The 19,901-nt window shown below is 60.9% G+C and overlaps 1 long non-coding RNA gene across 1 annotated transcript; it reads left to right on the forward strand.

The window, feature by feature from the left end:
* Positions 1-588: 588 nt before the first annotated feature.
* LOC144366853 (uncharacterized) lies at positions 589-7,506 on the forward strand. The gene is made up of 2 exons (XR_013425996.1): positions 589-3,521; positions 6,242-7,506. It is a non-coding gene; the product is annotated as an uncharacterized LOC144366853 (long non-coding RNA).
* Positions 7,507-19,901: the final 12,395 nt, after the last annotated feature.

Genomic DNA, 19,901 nt, shown 5'->3' on the forward strand with positions numbered 1-19,901 from the left:
ATTTCCCTTCCATAAAAGGGAGTTACTAAAGTTTTCAGCTCTTGTGTGCTCTACCATGCGGATTGTCACAGCCCTGCCCTGGAACAGCGTTGGCACACAGCGGTCACTTGATAACTGACGACAGCCAGGCACAGTGTGGTGATGTCATTCCTTGGTGAAAATCTGACCTGGCCTGGCCCTTCTCTGCCGCCCTCATCCCCTCCTCATGGACCTGCACTCGGTGCACCTCGTCCCCAACTCTGCCATTGCCCTGCACACTTGTCATGGGTCCTACACGGCCCAGGGTCCCTGCCCTCACTCGCTCTGGGCCCTGTGCTGGCCATGTCCCCCTGAGCTGGCCAGGTCCCTCTCGGGAGCTCTCCCTCCTTGCTCTCACGTCCTTGGCCAGAGTGGCCTGGTCCTCTGGGTCTCCTGCCCACACCCCCCCCCCGCCCAGAAGTCTCGCCTTCCCTGCTGCCCTGGCTGGGTCTCCCCCACCCCCCTCCTCCCCCTCCTCCTCCTCCCTCCCCCTTCCTCCCCCGCCCCCTGCCCCCTCCCCTGCCCCCTGCTCTCCATCCCCCTCCCACACCTTGCTCCCCCTCCCCCTGCTCTTCCTCTTTCTTCTTTCTTCCTCGTCCCCCTGGGCCACCATTTCCTCCAGGGCAGGACTTGCAACTGTCCTCTGGCGTCAGGTCCTTGCTGATGCCCAGGCACCTTCCTGGGGACCGCCCCCTGGCCCTGGGGGATGACCAGCCTGAAGATGTGGCTAGGCATCATGGGCAGTGCTGAGGTGCTTCAGAGGTCACTGCAGGCCCAGCATCGGGATGCCTGAGCAGCTGTCCACAGAATGGACAGTGGGCGAGGGGGAGATGGACGGTGCTCGGGCAGCGGGCAGCGGGCAGCCTGGCTCGTTCCCACCAAGGCTACAGCCCCCCTTTGTCCTGCAGGTAAGTCCCCAGGGCCACCTGGTGGATTCACTGGCCAGTAACACCCTGAAACCCTGACCAGGGCTGGGCCCCTCTGGGCGAGCCCAGGGCCTACACGGTGCCTTCCTTGTGGTCAAGTCCTTCACCAGAACCTTGGGGTCACGAAGGCCCCTGGCTCTGCTGGGCTTCCTGGCTGAGAGCAGGGTGGTCACACCAGAGGGACGCCCAGGGCTGCCCACGGACATGTGTTTCCCAGACCTGCAGCATGGTGCCCGGGTCCCCCTCGCCTGGCCTGTCCCTGGACGTAGTAATTGGTTTATTTACTAGAGTCATTGGGCGGCAGCTCTGCTGGGACCTTCCCCGATGTAAGAAAGACAAGCAGCAGCTCATGGGAAGCTGTGAGATGACCCACGTCCAGGGCCGAACCGTCCTCCGGGGACCACTTAATTCTGCCCACAGTTTCCAAGTTAGTAAATATTAAGTTGAGGCCTCAAGGCACAGAGAAGCAGACACACTAGCCTGAGGCCACACAGCATCTGGGTGTAATCACTCTGCTGGGTTTCAACGGGGCCCTACCAATTTGCAACCTGGTCATTTCTTCATTGCTCAACACAAGGTCCTCATGGGGTCAGGAAGATGCCTTGCACTGGCCCTCCTGATAACCTGTCTTGTGCAAATGTGCAGAGGACTGTGGGTAAGTTCAGCCAGTTCCCTTGGCGCTCCAGCCCTAGCGGGCGCTTGGGATCTGTTATCAGGGATGGTCCCAAGGCTCGGGCTTTCTTGTGACCTTCGTGTTGGGGGTCGCAGCCATGGCCAGCTGGTCTGGAGAGGAGAGAAGCTCTCTGCTGACAACCCCAGGTTCTCAGCTCCCACGGTCACCACCATGAACCAAGGGGAGCCCGCAGACTGCCCTTAGCTGTCCACCCTTGCTTCCATGACCTGGGCTTGTCCTTCCCTGTGTGGGCCCCTCCTTGAGAGCCAGAGGTTCTGGCCTGGCCCTTCCTCTGCCCCTTTCAAAAACAGTCCTGTCACCATCCCCAGGCCCCGCTCTGTCCCCAGCCCTGGGCAGCCTGGCCCCTCCAGCCTGCTCACCCTGCCAGCTGCCTGCCGGACCCTCCCACCCTGGCCTGGCTGGCGCGACCTCCTCTGAACTCCACCCGCATGGCTACCTTCTGTGCCTCTGCCCTGCACTCCCACTTGAACCCTCCTTGAGCCAGGCCTCTCCTCCAGAGGCCAAGTTCTTCTGAAGCTGCCCTGGTCAGCATTAGCGGTCACCTCCCCTCTCCATCCTGCCCCTGCTCCTGGACAGCCCACTCCAGATGATCTTCTGCATCTGGGGAAACCAGGAAGGCCCCTCCTGGCTGCCACTCAGTGCAAGGGTTGGGGTCCCATGCTGTGCCTCTGTCAGCGCTAGCCAGGGGTCAGCCTCCTCCCTGGGTGGACATGGCTCCCATTCAGAGATGAGGAAACTCTGCCGATGCCCGTGGTGTAAATGCTGCATCAGGCGGTTCCTGCCGCCCCTGGAGCACAGCTCGGGAAGCCCTGCCTGCCCGCTGCCTGCCCCCTGCCTGCCCACCCCTGGAAGCCTCCAAGAGCCCTGGCCGTCGGCACCGCGGCCGTCCCCACCAGCAGCCAGACCGCTGCTCGCCTTCACTTTCTCTCGACCGGGCTCTGCCTTCTGGGGGGCAAGCCTTGTGTCCTCCCCTGACCCACAGGCAGGGACCCCATGCTCAGCCAACACTGCCCACCTTGGCGCCGCGTGCTGGGCACCGCACCCTCGCTTGCCCGCCTGCCTCCCATCCCTGCTCCTGCAGCCTGGCTCTCACGGTCACACCCTGGGCTCCGCTCCCAGACCCTGCAGCACAGGGCTGTCCCCTCGGGAGCCCTCCCTGACCAGCTCTCAGGACCAGGCTAGGGACCCTCAGCAGCTCCTGGGGTCCGGAAGGTCCCCCGAAACCCATGTGACTCAGTCCCCAGCCTGTGGCTCTGTTGGAGGTGGTGGAAGCTTTAGGCCAGGGGTCTGCTGGGAGAAGTCAGGTCATTGGGGTGACCTTGGAGGGGACATTGAGACCCCAGCTCTTCCTTTCTTTTTCCTCCAGGCGGCCCTGAGGTGGACAGGCCTCCACCCCACTCCTGCCATGATGAACCAGGCTGCCACTGTCCCAAAGCAAAGGGGACCATATGCACTGGAGCCTCTGAACCCCGGAGCCAGAGGAGACCTGCTTCCTCAGCTGGCCCTGCCAGTGTCCTGTGAGGGGAACAGGAAGCAGGCTGAGTCTCCCGCTCCCTCCCGGACCACGTGGGCAGACCCAGGAGATACTCCCTGCACAGTTCACTCTGCGGGGCACCTAGTAGGCGCTCAATAAAAGCACAGCAGTGAATGAAGGTAGACTCCCACCAGAAGGTCGTGTTTACGGACTCACTTAGAGGCCTGGCAGCTGCGGTGGAGGGAGCTGCAGGTCGGCTCTGGGCCGCCACGTCTCCTGCCGGAAGCTGCTGGAATTAGAGCGTGGACAGTGATCGCCGCGGATGCCCTGGCAAGCCCTCCTGCTGGGAGTCTGGACGGATTGCCCTGCTGCCCTCGCGGTGCCAGTCTGTGAGTGACGGGCCTCAGTGGTAAGTGACACTGGCCCCTCCTCGGTGGCCAGTCGTGTGGGGGTGGGGACGTGGCCTTCTTCTCCTGGGGCAGCGGCTCGGTCTCCAAACTGGACGGGGTGCTCGTCACTCACACCTGTGGGGGCAGAGCCTGGAGGGCGTCCCAGCCCAGACCCGCCTCGTGTCCTGCCTCCCAAAAGCAGCAGGCAGGGCTCGGGAGAGAAACATACGTGGAGGATCGGGTCAGTGTCGGGGACCAAGGCTGCAACAGCCGTGTCAGCTGTGCCAGGCCCTGGTCTCTGCCTCAGCCCGGGCCTGGGCTACCGCAGCACCACCAGCAGGCGCCGCCTGAACTTGGTAGCCGGTGGCCTTGACCAAGTCATCGAGATGTCCAGCTTTCCATTTGCCCAGCTCCAGGAAGCCGGGAGGGGAGCAGGCGACGTCACCTGCTCAGCCTGGCAGGGTGTGGTGTGGCACGGCCTCCCTGGTGGGTCTTGATGAGCAGGCCAGTTAGCTGCCCTTCGCACCCTGGCTGTTGCAGGACAGTCCATGGATGGCCCTGGCCTCCTTCCCTCCTGCTCGTGGGACCTGGAGACCACGTGGGGCCAAGCCAGGCCCTGCTCCACCAGTGCCATACACAGGTGCTCTTCCATGCCTTGGCCCAGTGAGCCCCTTGGCCTGAGGGCTACACCCTGCGCAGGCTGCTCCCCAGTGCCCTCTCCTGTGAGGCTCGTGGGACAGCACGCCCCTGCCCTGCAGCTGGCCGAGCCTTGAGGCCAGGCTCCTGCCAAGCAGCTGATGGGTGCTCTGGCTCCTGGACCAGGCTGGCTGGTGAGCAGCGGGTGACGGCTTCCCAGCAGCCCTGCCCGAGGGGGCACGCAGGCCGGGTGGGCGCTGCCCTGGACCCTCCAGGACCTTCCTTCCTCCTCACTTCCTGCAGCCCTTTCTGGGGGTGGCTGTGGGTGCCCCAAGATGGGCAGAGTGAGGACTCCACCCCGGGCCTGGCGGAGCACCACCTCACGAGGTGGGAGGGGGCTTCTGACCTGCTGGCTGGGATGGAGGTGGCCTTGGGGACAGCATGCTGAAAATGGAAGCGCCGTACACTGAAGGAGTCTGCTCCGTGGACAAGCCCCTGAAACTCCCAGGATGGTGACTCCCGGAGGACGAGACACGAGGTGCCACTGGAAGGACACTGGCTTCTGCCGCGCAGTCGGCTCTCACAGACGGTCACTCTGCTTTCCCAGGACGGGCCTCTGTGGTTGGCATTAGACACAGAGGCAGGCTCTGGCCTCCCTGCCCCACGAGTGTAGAGGGACACCCTGTCACAGCGTCCAGCCTGGCTCCACCACAGCAGGTGCTCCTCCTCTGCTGGGGCTGGGACAGCTGTCCCAGCTCGTGGCCCATTGAGGACGGCCCTCTGCTCCAGGACCTCAGGGAAGATGGCAGCCGCCCTCAGCAGGTGGCCCTCAGTGCCGTCAGTGCCTGCTGCCCGCCCCTGGTGGGTTTTGCTCTTAGGCCAGTTCCTCACATGTGAACTGAGTGACATTGTGGTCACCTGGGTGAGGGCGAGCAGCTCGGGCCTGCTGGCCTCCACCTCGACCCGGCTTTGGCAGTGCCCTGCCCGTGCATGCCTGAGGTGCCAACCTTGGGCCATGTGCTGAGGGTGGCTTTAGAGGAACCTGCAGCGGGAGACCTCCAGCCGTGTCTGGAGAAGCCCTCCCTGGCCCTTTCAGAGCCACGCCTGCTGAGAGCCTGCTGAGGATGAAGGGCATTTTTGGTTGAGAGGTGACTCCAGCAAGCCATTGAGATGATCATGGTTATGTTAAGATGTGCATTCAATTGGAGATTAGACCCCTGCTGTCCACCTCAGCCTGCTACTTTGGAGCTCTTGCTCTCCCTCAGGGGCAAGCAATTTCACTTACCCCAAGATTCAGGCGTTCCCCATATGGGCCACCAAATGCCACAGTGTGGCTGGGCACAAAATCACGAGCCACTCAAGGAGGAACAAACTTTATTTCCAAAACTCCCACAAACACCATGCATGTGGCCTTCTCCCGGGACACACCACACCATCCAGAAATCCCTCCTCTGGAATTCCCTCCTCCCACACTTCCCCAACCAATGGGAACTCTCCGGGAATCCCCTCGAGAACTCCGAAGTAGCAGGTGGAGGCGGACAGCAGGGGTCTAATATCCAATTGAATGCACATCTGAACCATTATCATCTCAACCAAAAATGTTAAGCTCATTCCTACTCAGCTATGGCTCTCAGCACACGCCTGAGATGTCCCAGTCTCCAGATGCAGTGGCAGGACACTGACAGGTGAAGTTCAGGGCTGAGCAGCCACCCCACAGGCCGGGAGTGCGCCTTCCTGCCACAAGGTCAAGCCACAGCAAGTCATTCTACTGTCTCCTGATGATGTTTAAATTTTATAATGCAGAAGCCGGTGCTGAACTTTCCCTCAGCCGATGAGGCTGCAGTGGGCCCCCAGGCAGAGTGCTGCTGGCTTGGGGACACTGGCCTTGAGGAAGCCCGAGGACCCATCCAGCATGGGGGGGGGGCTCCAGGAGAAGCCGCACCCACATGGATCTGCCCCAAGTGGGGAAGCAGGCTGGAGCCCCACGGCGGCTCCTGTCCCCTCAGCAAGCCCCAGATCATGGGGCCTCCTCGTGGGTGCCACATGCTGACCTGGAATCGAGCCCTCCCAGGAAAGTGCAGCTTCAGCCTTCCATTCTGCACAGGGAAACGGCGGGACTCTCTCCCGTGACAGCTCTGCAAGTCCCCGCACAGAGGATGGCGCCCTTTGCTTCACTTGGTGGCAACGTGGCGCGTGTTCAACCGACATCTCAGGGGGAAAGTGACATTGCCACACAGGAAGTGACCTGCATGACCACTGAAAGCCCTGCCCAGTCGGGACGACCTGACCGTCCCGCAGTGCGAGTCCTGGCTGCCCAGGTGGCTGAAGTCCTGATCACTGAGTTGCAACACTTTGGAGCAAAGCTGGTGTGGAGCCTCTGAGAACCTGCAGGAGGCCTCACGGGGCTGAATCCAGGGCCCTGGGTGCCAGACCAAGGGGCCCAGAATGGCACGAACCCCCTTCCAAACAAACCTCAAGGTTGGTGGCATCCGATTACTGAACCGACTCGATGACTAGAGCAACAAGGACCAGCAGCTTCATCTTTCAAAGCTTCTAGAAAATGGTCATTATTGAATCCAGGGCTGGGGAACAGGAAGCCAATGAGCCCCGCCTCCAACAGGGAGGCAGGTGGAGGCAGGTGGAGGCAGGTGGAGGCAGGTGGAGGCAGCCAGAGGCAGCCAGGTCCCCTCGCAGGCGGGATGCAATCTCAAGTGACAGGACTGTGCCCTGGAGGATTCTGATGCATGGAAAGCATCTTTTAATAAAGCCCTATTTTTAATTAAACAAATTTATAGACTGTACCAGCATGCGGCGAGATCTACGAGTCTGCGGGATCTAAGATCTGAGAAGCGTTCACAGGAAACATACAGAACGACTCCAAAATAGACCGTAGCTAGCGGCCATCGCTCACGGAGTCCTGTGGCCCCCTCACGCTCCTCTGAAGGCCACGGGCAGCAGGCAGGACGCCTGCCTGTGGACACCTTTGGGTGAAATAGTTGCACATTCTAATGGGATGGAAGGTATTCAGCAGAGCAGAGTTTACCTGCCTCGCTCGCACCAGGCACCTCGGCACCTGCAGAGAGCACACTGTCTCAATTACAAATGTCACGGTCCAACAGAGAGGACCTGCTGTAAGGTGTCAACGATTTCAAATTTATTGCCCCAAAAAATATAACTTTGAAGAAGGCCTCAGCAATTTTATGGGGAAAAATAAAATTCCAACGGGTTAGCCATTTTACGGAAACCAACTTATGTGTCCAAAGATAAATGACTTTAATTATTTTTCTCTCTTATTCACATAACGTGTTTAATGTTAAGCATGATACGATGAAGGTGTAATAGAGACATTTGCGTGTGTTAGTGTGTAAATACATGTTTTGTGTATTTAGTGTTTTCAGTTCCCCTTGGCTCTGGGGTCTTCCTCTAGTGACAGGGTGAATGACTGACTGTCTCAGCCGTCGTCCCCATGGGTCTAGGAGGGCCATTCCCAGGGCGGCCTGTTCCCTCCGAGGCAGATGCCCCAGGCTGCTGACTAGGCTGGACCTGGTGGCAGCACAGCTGAGCCCAGGACTCAGGCTGGGGACCCCATCAGCGTCCCCGTGCCGATCCACCCTGGTCTCCAGCACCGAGCCACGAAAGCAGCCCGTCCTTCTCCCAGGAGAGCGCTGTCCCGCCCCTCTGTGGCCACTCTTCTGGTTTCTGCCACTGCAGATCCTGGTCCCCACGAGGTCTCTGTTTGAGGACCTGCACATGCCATGGGGTGCCCTCTTGGTCTGTGCTCCCCTCTGCCCTGTTCACTGTAGGGACCCGACGTGCACCTGAGCCTGGGCCCTGGTTGGGGCCCCAGAGTCCTGGCGGCCACTTCTGGACGGTACAGCAGAGGGGCTGCCGGTTCACAGGGGCATGCGTGGGCAGGGAGGGCGTAGAGGGCGCCCTAGGGGCTCCTCCTCCCTGGGCTGACACCGTCCTCTCCAGGCCTGTCCTGATTGATCTTCAGCCTGGGCCTCTCCACCATGACTTCCTGCCCAGGCCTCTGCCCCTGCTGCCCGGTCTCCTGGCCTCTCCTATCCCTGAAGGTTCTGGGGAATCTTTGCCTCAAACGTGTGGCTTCTGACACGGGCACCCGGCAAGACCAGCTGGGATGAGCGAAGCCGCCGGGCGAGTGACCAGTGTTGGGGGGTCTTTACAGGAAGAGAGGCTCGGGTTCTCAGAGAGCCGGAGCCCCCGTCAGCCACATCTGGGCTCTCCATCCTGGCCCAGGAGAAGCTGCCAGCCCCCGTGTGGGTGCTCTGCCCTGCTACGTGGAGTCCCAGGGGGCACTTGGGGATTCTGGGGGTTTGGCCAGTGAGCTGAGGCTTGGATGGGAAATTCAGGACTGTCACACCAGTGGTCGCCAAGTGCAAAGAAGGAGACCGTGACCCTAGGAAGACAGCTCTCCAGCAGGACAGGCCCTGCTGAAGTTAGTCATTGTCCCACGTGGTGCCATCCCTGTGACGAGCTCTGCCCTTCATGGTGGGGTCTCATGGGGGAGCTGGGGAGCCCCTCGCGGTAAGTCGAAGGTGAGGGAAGCCGTGGTAGCACATCGGCTGCAGGAGCCGGGTGGAGACCGCTGGGTGGAGAGCCCAGCTGGCCACAGGCCACCTGTAGGTGGTCACTCCCTTACTGACCCCTGAAGGCCAGGTGAGCCCAGGCTGGGGGGAGATCCCTGAGCTAGTGGGGCTGGCCCAGGTGGCCCACGGCTGGCGCTCAGTAAAAAGAGCATGTGGGAGATGAAGGAGAAGGGGCTCCGGAGGAGAGGTGCCCACCCGCGTGGGGGTCTGCCACCACCTCGCACAGATCTGTCCTGCTCTGCCTCACTGGCCACCCTAGCCCATGGCTGCCCTGCCCCTCCTGCTGCCTTCGCTGTCCTTCTTCAGACACACCAGGGACCTACACCTCAGGAATCCTGTCCTCTCCTGGGACCCCAAGGGGCTCTGTGTCTCCCCCGTGTCCCCTGCCCCTCCGGGCTTCACTTGTCTCTGGCCTTAGCTCTGACCTTCTCTGTACCAAGGAACTGACAGTCCCAGAAGTGCTGGGCTTTCACCTTAGCACCTGACCCAAACTCAGACCCAGAAAGTCGGCCAGCATGGAGTCGTGGAGATGTCGGCCATGTGGTCGGCCAGCGTGGAGTCGTGGAGATGTCGGCCGCGTGGCTGCTGCCCTCTAGGCAGTCCCCAGTGCCCAGGGAGGGCTGCCCTACAGGCTCAACGTTAAGCAGCCCTCCGTGGCCAGTCTAATTGTGTCCATGATGAGAAAACCAGGCTCAGAAGCTGGGCTCCTACACCCCCCAGCTAGAAGCTTCTGGAACTGGACTGGAGTCTCTCTCTGTCTCCTCCCCCACTGTCCAGGAGGCTGTCCGCACCCCTTGCCAGGATCCCACTCTTGACTGGGCTTCAGGATCACCTGGCCCTAACCTCAGAGGCCCCATTGGCAGGGGGAGCAGGGGCCACCAGCTTGTCACACCCCTGTCTTTGGCAGCCCTGGTACCTCCAAGTCTCCCCTCAGCGTTTCCAACCCCTGCTGCCACCCAGGGGAGGGGGAGGGGGCTCGTGTTCCTGGCTCAGGGACGGGGGCTTTCTGAGACCCTCTCTCCTGGAGCCCGCCCTGGGGGCCTCGCTGCTCCCTCCCACCCGCCCTCCAGGAAGCCCAGAGTGACTCCCCAGAAACCTGGCCCGCGCCCGTGCTTTGCCGAGTCCGCGCCACAGGAATCATTTTTACCTGCGAAGGCCGTCGACCGCGTGTGATCTTTTACTCATAATGGCCTAAGCAGCTCAGCGAGGAGCAAGGGGCCTGAGTGACAAGCAAAATGGTTAGAAATTGTCCCTGTGAAAATAATGAGCCCCCAGACAAGAGCCAATCAAAACAGCCTGCTAATGGCTTCCTGCGCCACTCGCAGGTGTGGCGGGCTGGGGGCCTCTCTCGGGGAGCAGGCTGCCTGGCCGCTTTGGGCTCTGGTTTCTGATGCTGGATCCGGGTGACCAGGGCCTTGGGGACTGCTCCATTTCTCGAGGCAGATGGCTCTTCTTCAGCCCCTCCGCCTTTCCCAGCACCAAGTCAGGGGAGCCTGGATACGACCCAGTGGCCCAGCGGGGGTCCAGAGAGCCTGCGCCCTGGCCTGAAGAAGGACCCACGGCCACGTCGGCAGCAGCCACGGCAGCCCCAGAGGCCAGCCCTCCCGGAGGCCCCTGCCCTGTGGTTGCCCGTCTCCCTGGTTCTTGGCCTAGCTGTTGCCATCCGCGCTCCTCCTCCATCGGGAGGCCTCGTGCTTCACTCCCTCCTCCGGGACATCCCTTATCCCCTCTTCCCCTCGACTGTCCCCAAACAGTGGCCCCTTGGACAGGTAGACACTCCTGCCCCTGACCGAACACGCTGGCTGCACCCAGCCCGTGGGACTGTGGGTAGTGTCTGCTGTCTGTCCCCCTGCGGGAGCGGGGTCGTGGGGGGCTCTGGGGACACAGCTTCGTTTCTCAGGTCCCAACTGCAGGACATTGAACATGGGCCCGCCAAGCCTGAGCTTGCCCTGCAGCCTGGGACCTGGCGCCTCCCCCTCCCCCCAGCCTGGTCCCAAGACTGCTCTGCCGATGTCTCCCTTGAGCCTTGTCATTTGTGTCTCCTGTCCCCATCTCGTCTCCACCCCTCGGCCTCCCTCCAGGGCTCAGGGCTCCTGCCTACTCTCTCCCTGCGGCTTCTCTCTGGCTTCCCTGTGTCCCCCGGCACCTGATAATGGAGGCCCCCTCCTCCATGGCACCCAGCCCCCTGGCTGTGCATCACACAGTGTGCCAGCCAGCTGCCACCGCTGTGACAGAAGGCCTGAGATAAACAGCACACGAGGAGGAAAGGTTTAGGCTCAGAGTTGGAGAGTCCAGTGGCCACGGGCTGAAACGTCTCAAACCCCAGATCAACAGAGCCGTGGCAGCACAGCACACCATGGCGGGGTGTGTGGTGGACATATGTTCACCTCCTCATGGCCAGGAAGCAGAGATAGAATGGAAGGAGCTGGGGTCCTCCTTCTCCAAACTCTTCCACATCCCCCCTGCAAGCCGACCCCAAGGCTTCCGAACCTCAGCGTCAGGCAGTTACAGTGACGACCTCACTGGAACCAGGGTCCTGCTGCCTTTCTGCTGCTGGCACGCAGTACCTGAGATAAGCGACTGACAAAGAGAAAAGGTTTCTTGGGGCTCTTGGTTTGAGAGTTTTCAGTCTGTGGCCCCCTGGGCCATGGCTGTGGGCCTGTGGCAGGACAGACCGTCATGGTGGGAGGATGTGGCGGAGGAGGGCTGCTCAACTCACGGTGACCAGAAAGAAGGAAAGAGGAAGGGGCCGGGTCCCGATTCCTGCTTCAGGGCAGCGAGCTCATGTTCTCCACTGGGTCCCCTCCTGAAGGTCCATCACCGTTAGAGTCTGTAAACAAGTCAGGATGGCGCCTGGCAAATGCCAGGGGGAGTGGTTTGTGAAGTGGCGCCAGCGAGCCATTAAGTGTGGAGATTCCTGATTGGCTGACTGCTGTATCTAGTTTATGTTAATTAAGATAAGCTGTGTGGAGTGTATATAGACCCCTCCTGTCCTACAATAAACGGCTCCCACTCCTGCTGCATCAACCTTCACAAGTGGCTCGTCACCCCCCGGTTATTTTGCTGCAGCCAGACTGCGGCACATCACCCCCCAATGCCACCTTCAGCTGGGGACAAACCTCTGACACATGGCCTTTAGGGACACTGAAGATCCAAACCATGACATGGCTTCTGGCCTGAGGCTTCTCTCACACAGGGCAGCGCTAGGCCTGCACTAGGGCCTGGTCAGTCTGGAATGCCCAGTGCTGGGCTGTCTCCTGGTGCCCATCTCACCTCCCGCCTGCTTCCTGCCACGTGTGATCCAGGTGGACATGCACAGGCCTCCCGTGGCTCTCTTGGTGCCTCTGTGTGGCTCTGTGGTCCTCCGTGGGGCCGCCTGCCCACGATCTCGTGGCCTTCACGGGCTCAGCCCGACACTGGGCAGGCTATTTGTCATCCTCTTCCTGCAGAAGGGTCGTGTGACGTGGGTGTTGGAGACTAGTGTGACAGTGTGTTGGGGACTAGGTCTAGTGGTTCCGGGCCCCACCCTGCCACTCTATGTCCCGAAGGCCCCCTGAGGACACCAGGGGCCGCTCAGCTAGAGAGAGGCCTGGGGCAGACAGGACCTGAGCCACCCTCCTGTGGGCTGGGGGACTTGGGGTTTCAAAGCCTGTCAATCAGATGTTAGGTCTGGGGCTCTTCTCCCAAGTCCAGGCAGCAGGGTGACTGTACCAGGATCCCCCCAACACACACACACACACACACACACACACACACACACACACACACACACGGAGCAAAGCAGGCCTGGGCGCACCCCACGGAAAGATCAGCCCAGGAAACCTTGTTACTCCAGACACTGGGGGACCAGCTGCCCAAGGGCAGAGCTCCGCTCACCGAGGCCTTTCAAGGCTGCAGACCTGTGCAGATCCGATGGCTCAGGGCAGGGACAGGCCTGCACTCCGAGGCCTGGCCGACTGAATGGAAACCCTCCCGCCATGTCAGTGAATCCAGAGCCTTTTCCATGCTGCCGCCAAGTGGCCCGTGAACGTGCCGGGCCCGTGTCAGCTCTAGGTTCAGACCGAGTCACGGATGAGGCAAATTGGATCATTATCCATTTCATCGGTGACTTATTTTTAGAGCAATTTAACAATTACATGTAAAGTGCAAAGCATAACCTGATTTACAGTGAATTGTGATTCACAGCCTGCACTTGGCACCAATGTGTGTGTGTGTGTGTGTGTGTGTGTGTGTGTGTGTGTGTGTCCCCGCTCAGCCGCCCTCCTCCAGGGCTGGATCAACATTGTCTTTCTATCCATCTGAGTGAGGATTTCCTGAGACCCAGCTGCTGTGGAGGAGGAAGCAGAGCCTCCAATGGTGGTGTCTTCTGGAGGTCCTGGGTGGGGGTCTGAGGGACAGGGCCTCTGCAGAGTGGCCCTGCGTGGTGCCCCGGGGCGCAGCACCTGGGCCCAGGCTCAGTGCACACTGGAATCTCCAGAAGTCCACTCAGGAGCCTCCCGTTCTCAGGGGTGGCCTTCCAGGGTGGGCTGCTGGGCCCTTCTGACTGTCCCTGTGCAAAGCACACCCACCCAGCAGCCCGGAGCGCCGAGGATTTCGACCTTCTTGTCAAGGCAGCTGTCCTGATGTGCTGATCCTGCAGACAGATCAGTGAGGGTGCTGGGGCAGAGGCCGGGGCGGAGGCCGGGGCGGAGGCCGGGGCGGAGGCCAGGGCGGAGGCCGGGGAGATGCCATCCTGCAGGTTCATGGGGCTCGCAGAAGACAGACCCCTCCACAGGACCCCTCGTCCTCTCATCTACCCTAGAAGTTCAGTGCCAGGCCCACCCGGGGCCTCTCTGGTTTCTCTCACTCTCTTCTCCCTGGAGAACCCCTTGGATCCAAGGAGCTGGGGGTGCTGACTGCGAGGCTGCTCCCTGGTCCTGCCAGGTGGCCGCCCTCCCCCCCCGCCCCTCCCCGAAGGCTGGAGAAAGGACTTTCTGTCTCCTCCGGTTCATCTATCTGGAAATGAAGGAAAACACTCAGCTGTGGTGAGGAGCAAAGCAGAGCAGCGACCTGGCAGCCACCTCCAGCGGAGGACAGAGCCGCAAGACCAGCCTCTGTGGGCAGGGCTGGACCAGCCTCCTTGGCAGGGCTGAGAGGGGCTGTGGGTGGGGTCTGCAGTCCGGTTCACTCCTTCAGCAGGGCTCCTCCAAGGGGCCATTAATCACTCGGAGCGTTGGAGCCATCTGACTCAGGGCTGGTCAGCTGCAGCGGCCAGGGAGGCGCATCCCCTCCCACCCTGATGGCGCAGCCAGGTGCCCCCTGCCACTGCTCATCACTGTCTCACCGTGGAGCTGTCCCTCTGTGCAGCAGTGAGCACTGTCCCCTTCCTCCTGGGGAAGGGCACCATCCCGGCCACAGGGCCCCTTCGCAGTGGGCAGATGTTCAGGGACACCTGTCTGAGTGAGCTTCTGCATCTTCTGGGACAGGTGGGTCAGATCAGGTCCAGGAAGGGCCCAGCTGGTGACCAGTGTGCTGACCATCTTCAACAAGGACGTGGGAGAACCAGCCTTGGCCAAGACCTGGCGGCAGGGAGACGTGGCCAGTGAAGTCAGATTTGGGGGCCTGGGTTGTCACGTCCCCACAAACTCATGCATCCCGGAACCCAGGATGCGGGGCCACTGCAGATGTGGGTGGTTAAGATGAGGGGCAGCGTGGGTGCTGACCGGATGCGGCCGGCCCTTGTTTTGGGTTTGAGTCTCGGCATCAGCCGGGGCTACGTAACCACTGAGCCACACTCCCCAGCCCTATTTATTTTTCTATTTTGAGACAGGGCCTTGCTGAGGCGCTGAGCCTGGCCTCAGCTTCCCCAACCCCTGGGATCACGGTTGTGCACACCACACCTGGCTGACTCTGTCCATGGAGGAGAAGGCCATGTGAAGACAGAGGCAGGGAGTGGGGTGGCCACATAACAAGGGCCCCCCAATGCCAGGATCCCCGAGAAGCTGGAGAGGAGCCTGGAAAGGACCCTCCCTGGTGCCCTCGAGGGACTGTGCCCCACCAATGTGCACACCCCGTCTGGGGGCTCCAGTCCAGCTCCAGAGCTGTCACAGTCGCACCTGGCGTCTCCAGCCACCCACCTGCTTGCAACGCCCGAGGGAGCTCATCAAATATGAGTGGATATTGGGGGGGCTTCTCCCTCTTTGGCCAGACCATTGAGCCGGTGGGTTCCCAGATGCCTGGCCTTTCTCCTGCCACTGTGAAGTGGTCTTGGTGACTTATGACCAGCAGAGTCCTACCTGACACATCTCCAAAATAAAGGCAGGGCACACTTGGCTGGGCGGGAGCAAGCACATGCACCCCTCCCTCTCCACGAGCAAGCCCAGCCCCCTCCAGAGTCCCTCGGGTTCCTCGTGAAGTCTCACCATCGGCAGGGAGAGGCCAGGCCCAGGCCAGGTAAGCAAAAGGCAGCTCACTACAGAACATCTCGTGGGATTCAGAGGTGGTTCGACCCTCTCTGGCTGGTCAGACCATTGGGAGGCACTTAGAGATCAAGGCTTCAAAGAAGACGTTTCCATCTTTTCTCTTAGCCGATTGGGGGAAATGCATGATTTCTGAGCAACATTCTAACATACTGACATTGTCCTTCCATTCAACTTCCTAAAGTGTATTAACCTTGTGTTCCCATGGATGGAGAAGGAGCTGTTCGGCTTCCTGCTGCTCAGGGTCGCTTCTCCAAGGGTGGCCTGGGCTGGACCTATCACTTCATCATTCAGTCCTTGGTTTCATTTGGGAGAAAAGGAGAGCTGGGGGGTTCTGGGTGCCACAGGGCCGGAGTCGGCATGTGCATTTCCAGTTGGATTCTCTTAGCAGACCCAGTAAGCCTGGCGTCATGGTCTAGTTCAGCTCAGGAGCCAGGTGGAGAAGAGCTCAGATCGCAGGTCTGGGTGGGGTCTGAACGCAGTTGTTGGTTCTAAAACTCACCCTTGGCTCTGTCTGGCCAACCCTTGCCTCTCCTCTGCAGGCTTTAAAGGGAAGGAGCCCGGACGTGGTCACAGCCCTTCCGAGGCCACAGAGAAGGCCCGGGGGCAAGGACTGCGCAGCCCTGTTCTCCCAGACTAAAGCCGAGAGGGCCCCCGGGGCTCGTCTGCCTTTTGTTTTTCTCACACCAAAAATGAAATGAGTCTCACTTCACTCCTCCTCGGGGAGGGGAGCAGCATCAGGAGAGAAATGAAGGGAAATGGGTTTGAGCTGCTGGGGGTCCGTCCTTCCCACTCCTGGGGGGAGATTGATCGTGATTTCTTAATGCTCCTAATTTGAGCTTTTGTCCTGTGGACAATCCAGGCACCGTGCTGGGCCTTCAAAGAGAACGAGAGGAGGGAGAAGGGGGCATCTGGGCCCCCCGGGGTGGAAAGGCTGAGCCTCCCACGGAGGACACCTAGGGTGGAGAGGGAGCAGCAGGGAGCCATTGCCAGCATCTTCCCCCAGCCACCGGAGGCTGCCCGGGAGCTCGAGGAGGAACGGGAGGGCATTGGTCACACGTGGGTGGGGAGGACAAGCTGGCTGCTGCACCCCACTCTGAGTACTGAAACAAGAGGACCTCCTCTGGGTTTGTCCAAGAAACACCGCCTGCTGTATGGGCAGGTCCTGGCTTGTGTGCTGAGGTCCTCGTCACTCTTGCCTGCCCAGATGCCCACTCACGCTGGTCCAGGGGAGGACCACTGTGTAGGAAGCAAGTCTCCCAAGGCCTGGCCCTCCCCTCCTGAGCACAGAGGGCCACCCTCTTGTCCTGAAGATGGAGCTCTGTGGTCTGCACAACCCCAGGCTTGTGGTTCCCTGTTGAGAATACTCCTAGAGCAAACAGAAAAGCCACCCAATGTCCCTTGGCTAATCCCAGTGGTTTGACCAGCGCCTAAGACAGCAGCCCCCCCCCCAGCCCCCGCGGGAAACAGCGTCTCTTTAAAAAGCTTACGAAACAGTGTGCAGGGGCCTGAAGGTGGCCCCAAAGCAGACCACACCCCGGTGCTTGGAAACATGAATGCTGACTTTTGGGACAGCAAAGTGGAGGTCACCCTGGACACACGGATTCCATCAAGCCGAGGACCTGGACGGAGGGCTGCTGTGGCTTGGGGAAGTGTCCTCCAAAGGCCTGGTCCCGGCCCTGGTGTTCTGGGAGCTGGTGGAAGCTCAGGAGGTGTGCCCCATGGAAGGAAGTGGGGTCCCTGGGGGTGTGTCTTTGAAGGGGAGGTGGGGCCTGCCCTTCCTGACTCTCTGCTTCCTGGCCACCAGGAAGTGACTGGCTCCTGCCACCTGTTCCACCCTGCTCCTGTGCCTCATCACGGGCCCCAAGGCAGTGGACCCACGACCATGGATTGACCCTCCAAGACCGTGAGCCAGGTGGACCTCCCTCCTCGGGGCTCCCGTGTGGCCGGCCTTTCCTTACAGGGACGGACACGGTCGAGCACGAGGCTCTCAGCCTGGACGGAACAGCTGGCACCCGACGACACGAGCACAGCTTGATAAGAGGGGCACATGGGGTGCTGGGACAGACACAGAGGACAGGATGTGCAGCTGGAGGGACAGAGGGAGTGTGGCGGACCCTCTGGGCACAGGAGAGGCGCCCCCTCATGGAGGTGGGGCCGGCAGGAGAGCTTCCCCAAGGGCCAGCTGGGGGGGAGGGCTCTGCCTAGGGCCGGTGGAACCTCCTGGCAAGGGAGATGACAATGACAACCCCTCCCCGTGGATCCTTTGCCTGGGGCAGGAGCAGAGCCAGGCCCCAGGGTCTCCTGGCCACACTCAGGGCTTGGGCTTCATCCTGAGGACTCGGGCACCCTTGCAAGGTCTTAAGGAGCCATGGACGTGGTTCGGAGTAACAAGCCCAAGAGCGGTCATCCTACTGCTTGTGAAGTGGAGACTAGGCCCAAGGACAGCAGGAGATGGGCGGGGGCTGTGCAGGACACTGATGGGGCTGGCCCGGTCAGCAGGGGTGGGCCTGGGACGCTGTGAGCTCAGAGAGAGAACGTGAGAAGAGAGAACCAGAGAACTGGGTGATGGCGACGGAGGAAGGGAGGGGACGGAAGAATTGGAATCGGTCCTGAGTTTGGGTCAGACTCCCTGAGATGAGGGAGGTCAGGGAGGGACAACCTGGGATTCTCCCTTTTGACGGTGCACCTTGAGATCTTGGTGCATTTTCGTGTGGACTGGAGAGAGCAGGAGGCGGTGTGAGCCCAGAGCCCTGGAGGAGCCCACACTGTGAATCACCCCCAGGGGGACTGAGTGCTCCCTTCCCCACCTCCTGGGCTGAGGAAGCAGAGACAGCTCAGGAGGTGGGCAGGCGTGGACCTTGCAGTAGGAAGTGACCCAGGGGACGGCGGGAAACATGGAGGGAGTTGAGGGTCCCCCCGGGCTGAAAGCCAGGGCACGGGGAGACCAGGTGCGTCTCAGGTCCAGTCGCGTGGATGTCCTGGGCGACCTTGAGAAGGCTGGTGTTTAGCAGTGAGGGTGGACTTGACCACATGCCAGCCAGGTCGCTGCTGCTGAGAATCCGAAACAATTCCTGGAATCCACTTAACCCGCAGCTCGGCAGGGCTCCCGCAGCATCCGTCACACCGCCAAGCTTCCTGAGAGCAAGTGATGATCGGGTCACGCTTGACACGGTCAGCCTTGAGGTCTGTCCTAAGTACCAGCCTACGTGACAGGTGAGGAACATCTTCCCCCGAGGGTACAGATCCCCAGCTGCAAATTCCATCAGCAAATTCTCCGGGTGACGTGGGAGCCACATAATTAACTTGCTATTCCCGATGGCCCCCAGTGCAGGCTCCTTAAGAACTCTGATAACCTGAGGTCACCATTTTCCAAGCTCAGAGTCTCATGTGGCGGGGGGGGGGGTGCTAAACACAGTTTGCTGTGTTGCACACTCCAGACCACCTCTGCGAGTTGCAGCCGAGTTCCCGAGTCCCCTCGTAGGGCACCTGAGGTCGGTAAAGTCCCCAGGTAGATCAGCCGGCTCAAAGGCTCCTTCACCTCTTTCATGGACACAATTATTAAATCTGTGTATTTTATGTCACTGTCATGGTGAGCATATTGATTCAGGGACTTTAAATCGTATCCACACGTAGTCACCAATTTCAAAGCCGAAGCTGCCCCACTCTGCCCCAAGGGAAGACTAGCTGGGGAACTTCGCTGGACACCCACTGAGGGGACACTCTCAAGTAGAGCTGGACATGAACAGTAGATTCCGGCGTTTTCCCATTTACCGCCGAGGGCTGGACTTTTAACACTGAAGGCGAGTCCTGCACCAGGTGGTGCTGATGGGTCCTGAGCGGGTGCTTGGGGGGTGGCTGGCCCCAGCCTACAGCCATTGCTGTCCCTGGGGACATCCTTGCTCTCAGGCCTCGTGCCCACAGCTGGCTCTGGCCAGGCTGGGAATGTCCCCCCTCTAGAACCCTCACTGCACCTAGCAGGAGGTGGGCTGGCCAGCCTCGTCCAGGAAACAGATTCCTCTGACCCTGCCCACGGGCAGTGAGCCCTGCTGTCCTGCCTCCCCAGGGACGAGACACCTGCCGTCCCCAGGCCCTGCCCTGGCCCAGTGCACCCGCCCGGGGCCTCCTCCTGTGGAGCCGCGATGGTGTCCTCAGGCCCCCGCTCGCACACACCGGGTCCCCTGCCACGGTTCCCCTTTGCCCTGGTGGGAGGGTGACAAGCTTCTCCACAGTGGTGCTCTGGAGGGCAGGCTCCTGGCTTCCGCTGTCCTGGCCTGGGCTTTGTTCCGAGAGTCCAGGCAAGAGGCCCTTGGCAAATCACCCTTAGATGACTCAATGGTTGAAATGTGCCAAAGAAGCCGATCTGGCCAGTTGTCATCGCAGGCGCCGGGGGAACCCCGCGCACTTCCCTGGCTGGCCCGGGGCCGGGGGGCTCAGGTTCTCTCCCGCCTTCGCTGGCCGCGTCCGGTCACAGCGTCCGTCGCTGCCCCGACCCCTCTCTCCTGCTGTTCCTGCTGCCTGTTTCTGTCTGCTTCGGCCCTCCCCTGAGCCACCCAGAGAAGCCCAGTCCTGGGTTCCAGGAGGAGACCTCCTGCTGCGCGTGCTGGGTTACGAGGCCAGTGGTGCCGACCTGCCCTCTAGACAGGAGACCGCTGCAGAAACAGCGGAACCCAAGGCCGACAGGCGAGGAGCAAAC

Source organism: Ictidomys tridecemlineatus, chromosome 9 (assembly GCF_052094955.1).
Source record: "Ictidomys tridecemlineatus isolate mIctTri1 chromosome 9, mIctTri1.hap1, whole genome shotgun sequence".
In the NCBI taxonomy this organism is placed as follows: Eukaryota; Metazoa; Chordata; class Mammalia; order Rodentia; family Sciuridae; genus Ictidomys; species Ictidomys tridecemlineatus.